The 6275-nt window shown below is 39.6% G+C and overlaps 1 pseudogene; it reads left to right on the top strand.

Moving 5' to 3' along the window:
• The first annotated feature begins 2044 nt into the window (after positions 1-2044).
• Positions 2045-4277, top strand: LOC145505263 (bifunctional 3'-phosphoadenosine 5'-phosphosulfate synthase 1-like; annotated as a pseudogene).
• Positions 4278-6275: the final 1998 nt, after the last annotated feature.

Raw genomic sequence — 6275 nt, 5'->3', positions numbered from 1 at the left:
TTGTTCATTTGAATCCAGCTTCATCCAAACACCTGATAAAAATGCAAAAGGACATCACCACATACATGTATCATGGAGATAAATAGAAATATCAAAGGTGTGGTAATTCCCCTCATATACTCTAATTCATGTACTGAGGTTATAGTAAGGAAAGTTATACATTTCCTGACACAGAAAGTATAGCTAGTGAGTTTTCTACATAGTATGTATCTATATATTAATAGTATGTGTATCTTAGCTTTTGTGTATCATCCATAGCTCTTGGGTGAGTTGTTAGTAAATAACTCTATGCCTCTCATCTATTTTTACTAGATCAATATCTCCTATGTCACACTTTGACCTCCTAGAAGTAACAGCATTGAACCTATATGACAGATAATAATGGAAGACTGTTTTTATTGTAGTGAAAAGAAAAAGAGGGAGAAAGAAATACTAAAGGGATTAATACATAGTGCGATTTCTTATTAAGTGACTCAAAATCACTTGATATGTACAGTATATTATGTGTAAGGTATCTATGTACTCAGTCGTGTCTGACTCTTTGAGACCACATAGACAGTAGCCTGCCAGGCTCCTCTGCCTATAAGATTTCCCAGGCAAGAATACTAGAGTGGGTTGCCATTCTCTTCTCCAGTGATTGAACCCATGTGTCATGTCTCTTGCATGGCAAGTGGGTTCTTAACCAATAGCACCACCTGGGAAGCCCTAATAGACTATAGTATAGTGAAAACATGGGGCTTCCTAGGTGGCGATAGTAGTAAAGAATCCACTTGCCAATGCAGGAGACGTAAGAGATGTGGGTCAATCCCTGGGTTGGGAAGATCCCCTGGAGAAGGGAATGGCAACCTGCTCCAGTGTTCTTGCCCGGGAAATCCCACGGACAGAAGAGCCTGGTGGGTTATAGTCCATAGGGTTGCAAAGAGTCGGACAAGACTGAAGCAACTTGGCGTGTACACATGCATAGTCTATTAGGCATATGATAGCATTTGTCTAAATATATATATATATAAACCTTAATTTAAAAATGACTCATTGCTAAAACATGAAAACCATCATGAGCCTTCAGCAAGTTGCAAATGTTTTTGCCGGTGGAGGATTTGAAATATTGTGAGAATTACCAAAATGTGACAAGAGATATGAAGCGAGCAAATGTTTTTGGAAAAACAACACGCATAGACTTGCTAGACACAGGATTGTCACAGACCATTAATGTCTAAAAATTGTAATACAGTGAAACAAGGTGTGTCTGTATTCATTCAATGGAATAGTACACAGCAATGCGATGAACAAATTGTAAGTACAGGGCTAAATTTACAAACATAAAATTGAGCAACAGAAGCCAAGAACATATTCTGTGTGATTTAATTTGTGTGAAATTCAGAAGACACTTAAAACTATAGTGTTTAGGAATACAAGCTTAAGGAAGTATTTACCATACAAGGCATGATAATGATTACCTTTTCAGGATAGTAATTAAAAGGTAGTACTCTTACCAAACTTGCAAAAATAAAAAGTATCACATGAAAATACTGTAAACAAGTGTATGCCAACAAATTAGATAATTTAGAGGAAATGACCAAATTCCTAGAAATAAAAGTTACCAAAACTGACTCCAGAAAAAATAGAAAATTTGAGTAGACCGATAACAAAAAGAATGACATAGTAATTTAAAGACTTCCCACAAAACAAAGCTCAGAATTAGCTGACAGGTGAATTTTATCAAACATTTAAATAGGAATTAATAGCAACCCTTCACAACCTTTTCCACAAAATAAAGGGAGAAGGAACTCATTCTACTGGGTCAGTGTTACCCAGATACCAAAATCAGTCAAAGATATCAGAAGAAAAGAAAAGTCCCATATCCCATATAATTCCCTGATCCATGGCAGAAATGCAGCCAACAGGCCACACAACCAGAATCTAGAGCACAAAGTGCATAAGTCAGAGCGTACTTTCTGGCTCTGCCCTGCCCCCACAGACCTCCCCTCTTCCTTCTACAGTCTAGGGGCTGAGAACCCTGGCACCCTGTGTGCTCTCTACAGCCATGGAGAACCTCTACTACCTGGGGAACCTGTATAAGAAAGCCATATTGAGCAATAACATGCAGAACTGGGAGAGGCAGAGGGCAAATAAAGGCACCCATCAAGCTCACTGTTGACAGAAACAAGGGCCAGGTGGTTGAAACCAGAGGAGGCTTTTGTGGTTGCAGAGTTTCACTGGCAGGCTTATCTGGAGCAGGAAAGATCACAGTGAGCATGGTTTTGGAGGAGTACTTGGCTTGCCAGGATATCATGCTACACTTTGGATGGTGACAACATTTATCAAGGTCTCAATAAAAACCTTGGCTTTAGTCTTGAACAGAGATGAGAATGTTTGATGAGTTGCAGAGTTACTAAGCTATTTACAGATGGTGGCTTAGTGTGCATCACATGTTTCATATTACTTTATACTCGAGGTCTCGGGCTCCAAAATCACTGCAGATGGTGACTGCAGTCACGAAATTAAAAGACACTTGCTCCTTGGAAGGAAAGCTATGACAAACCTAGACAGCGTATTAAAAAGTAGAGACAACACTTTGCAAACAAAGATGTGTATAGTCAAAGCTATGGTTTTTCCAGTAGCCATGTACCAATGTGACAGTTGGACCATACAGAAGGCTTAGAGCTGAAGAATCAATGCTTTCCAATTGTAGTTCTAGAGAACACTCTAGAGTCCCTTGGACTAGAAGAAGATCAAGTAAGCCAATCCTAAAGGAAATCAACCCTGAATATTCACTGGAAGGATTGACGCTGAAGCTGAAGCTCCAATACTTGGACCAGCTGATGCCAAGAGCTGACTCACTGGAAAAGACACTGATGCTGGGAAAGATTGAAGGCAAAAGGAGAAGGGGGTGGCAGTGGATTAGATCGTTATGTAACATTACCAACTCAATGGACATGGATTTGGGCAGACTTCAGGAGATAGTGGGACAAGGAACCTGATGAGCTACAGTCCATGCGATAGCAAAGAGTCAGACACAACTTAGCAACTGAACAACAACAGCAACAATATTCAAGATCACCATAATGCATGACAAATTCCTGAGGGTGTGTTTGCCTTTTTTTTTGGAAGTATTTGTTGATGCTTCCCTGTATGTTTGTGAACAGAGCTATTAAAAGACTCTAACAAAAAGCACAGGCTAGAGAAATGAAGATTTCATTGGAATCAGTTCTGAATATAAAAATCCAAGGCCCCTGAACTGATGCTGAAAATAGACTTGTGATAGAAATGATTGTGTGCAGTAAGAGTTATGGAACTTCTCTGGGAACAGGGTGTTGTACCTGTGACATCCTGTGTGTGCCAGAAAATAAACTTCATTTGGCAAAAACAGATGGAGAAAAATTACAGCATTAAAAATTAATAAAGTGGATATGCAGTGACTACAGGTTTTGGCAGAAGGTTGTCCCAACCCATTGAATGGTTTTATGAGAGAGAGGCAGAACTTGCAATGCCTTCATTTTGATTGTCTTCTGGATGGGGGTGTCATTTTAATTTGTCAGTGCCTGTAGTTCTGACAGCTACTCAAGAAGATAAATGCTGGACATCTGGACAGCATTTTCTCTGATGTAGAAGAGTCACCATGTGGCTCTTCTTTACAACACTGAGCTTTTTTTTTAACACAGAAAGAAAGAGCACTGTGCTAGATAGGAAGGAACAGCATTCAGGACCACCCCTACATCAAGATTGTTTTAGAGAAAGGAGATTGGCTGATAGAAGGAGATCTTCAAGTCTTTGACCAAATTTATTGGAATGAATGATCTTGATCAGTATTCCACTCTTACTGAGCTAAAGCAGATGTTTAAAGACATGAATGCTGATGCAGTCTTTGTATTTAATTACAAAACCTAGTGTACAATGGACATGATATTTTAATGCAGGATACTCAAAAGCAACTTCTAGAGAGGGCCTACAGGTTCCCTGTCTTTCTCCTTCACCCTGTTGGTGGTTGGACAAAAGATAATAATGTTCCTTTGATGTGGCACATGACGCAGCAAGCTGCACTGCTGGAGGAAGAAGTCATGAATCCTGAAACAGCAGTGGTGGCCATCTTCTATCAAGCATGCTGGACCAAACGTGGTCCAATAGCATTGCAGAACACTGATAGTTTCAAGAGTCAATGTTTATACAGTTGAGTGAGACTGCTGGCATATCTCATCCAGAAAACAGGGAAGGGTCTTTAAGAGCCAACTCACTGTAGCAAGTGTAGCAAGAAAAAGAAATGCAAGAAGGCAAAATGATTGTCTGAGGAGGCCTTACAAATAGCTGAGAAAAGAAGAGAAGCTAAAGGCAAAGGAGAAAGGGAAAGATAAACCCAACTGAATGCAAAGTTCCAAAAAATAGCAAGGAGAGATAAGAAAGCCTTCCTAAGTGAACAATGAAAAGAAATAGAAGAAAACAATAGAATAAGAAAGAGATCTCTTGAAGAGATCTCTTCAAGAAAATTAGAGATACCAAGGAAGTATTTCATGCAAAGATGGGCACAATAATGGACAGAAATAGCAAGGACCTAACAAACAGAAGAGAGTGAGAAAAGGTGGCAAGAGTACACAGAAAAACTATAAAAAAAAGGTCTTAATGACCCAGATAACCATGATAGTATGGTCACTCACTTAGAGCCAAACATGCTGGAGTATGAAGCTAAGTGGGCCTTAGGAAGCATTACTCAAACAAAACTACTAGTGGAGGTGATGGAATTTCAGCTGAGCTATTTCAAATTCTAAAAGATGATGCTATGAAAGTGCTGCACTCAATATGCCAGCAAATTTGGAAAACTCAGCAGTGGCCACAGGACTGGAAAAGATCAGTTTTCACTCCAAAATGCCAAAGAATGTTCAAACTACTGCCAGTTGCTATCACAAGCTAGCAAAGCAATGTTCAAAATCCTTCAAGCTAGGCTTCAACAGTACATGAACCGAAAACTTCCAAATGACAAGCTGAATTTAAAAAAGGCAGAGGAACCAAAGATCAGATTGCCAGCTTCCTCTAGATCATGGAAAAAATAAGGGAATTCTAGAAAAACATCTACTTCTGCTTCATTGACTACACTAAAGACTTTGTGTGGATCACAACAAACTGGAAATTTGAACAACAGAATGGGTTAAAACTGGGCAAGGAGTATGTCAAGGCTGTATATTGTCACCCTGCTTATTTAACTTCTATGCAGGGTACATCATGAAAAATTCTGAGCTGGATGAAGCTCAAGCTGGAATCAAGATTGCCAGGAGAAATATCGATAATTTCAGATATGCAGATGCAGATGCCACCACCCTAATGGCAGAAGTGAAGAGGAACCAAAGAGCCTCTATATGAAGGAGAAAGGAAAGTGAGAAAGCTGGCTTAAAATTCAAACTAAGATCATGACATCTTGTTCCATCTCTTCATGGCAAATGGATGGGAGAAAATGGAAACAGTGACACACTTTGTTTTCTTGGGCTCCAAAATCACTGGACTGCAGCCACAAAATTAAAAGATGCTTGCTCCTTGGAAGAAACACTATGACAAACCTAGCAGCATATTAAAAAGCAGAGACATCACTTTGCCAACAAAGGTCTGTATAGTCAAATCTATGGTTTTTCCAGTAGCCACGTATGGATGTGAGAGTTGGACCGTAAAGAAGACTGAGGACCAAAGAACTGATGCTTTTGATCTGTGGTGCTGGAGAAGACTCTTGAGAGTCCCTTGGATTGCAAAGAGATCAGACCAGTCAATCCTAAATGAAGTTAATCCTGAATATTCATCGGGAGGACTGATGCTGAAGCTGAAGCTCCTATACTTTGGCCACCTGATGAGAAGAGCTGACTCACTGGAAAAGACCCTGATGTTGGGAAAGACTGAGGGCAGGACAAGGGGACGACAGAGGATGAGATGTTTAGATGGCATCATCAACTCAATGGACATGAGTTTGAGCAAACTCCAGGAGATAGTAAAGGACAAGGAAGCCTGGCATGTTGCAGTTCATGGAATTGCAAAGAGTTTGATATGACTGAACGACTGAAGAACAACAACAATGTGGAAAATGGATTGGAGAGTACAAAGAGAGGAAATTAGAAAGTAAAGGAAGCAATTGCAACAGATAAGACTCAAGATGATAAGTGTTGGATTGAAGTACTGGTAGTAATGACATAGAAACAAATTAATTTGACAATTATTTTGGAGGCAGGAATCATAGGGCTTCATAATGTATTGAATGTCAGTTACTTAAAGATAAGGGAAAGGTGAGAAAAATGACTTTAAGT

This window comes from Giraffa tippelskirchi, chromosome 5 (assembly GCF_054371585.1).
Source record: "Giraffa tippelskirchi isolate mGirTip1 chromosome 5, T2T-mGirTip1v1.2.pri, whole genome shotgun sequence".
NCBI classification, from domain to species: domain Eukaryota; kingdom Metazoa; phylum Chordata; class Mammalia; order Artiodactyla; family Giraffidae; genus Giraffa; species Giraffa tippelskirchi.
Note: the sequence above shows the minus strand (reverse complement) of the source record. Positions and strands in the feature narration are given on the sequence as shown.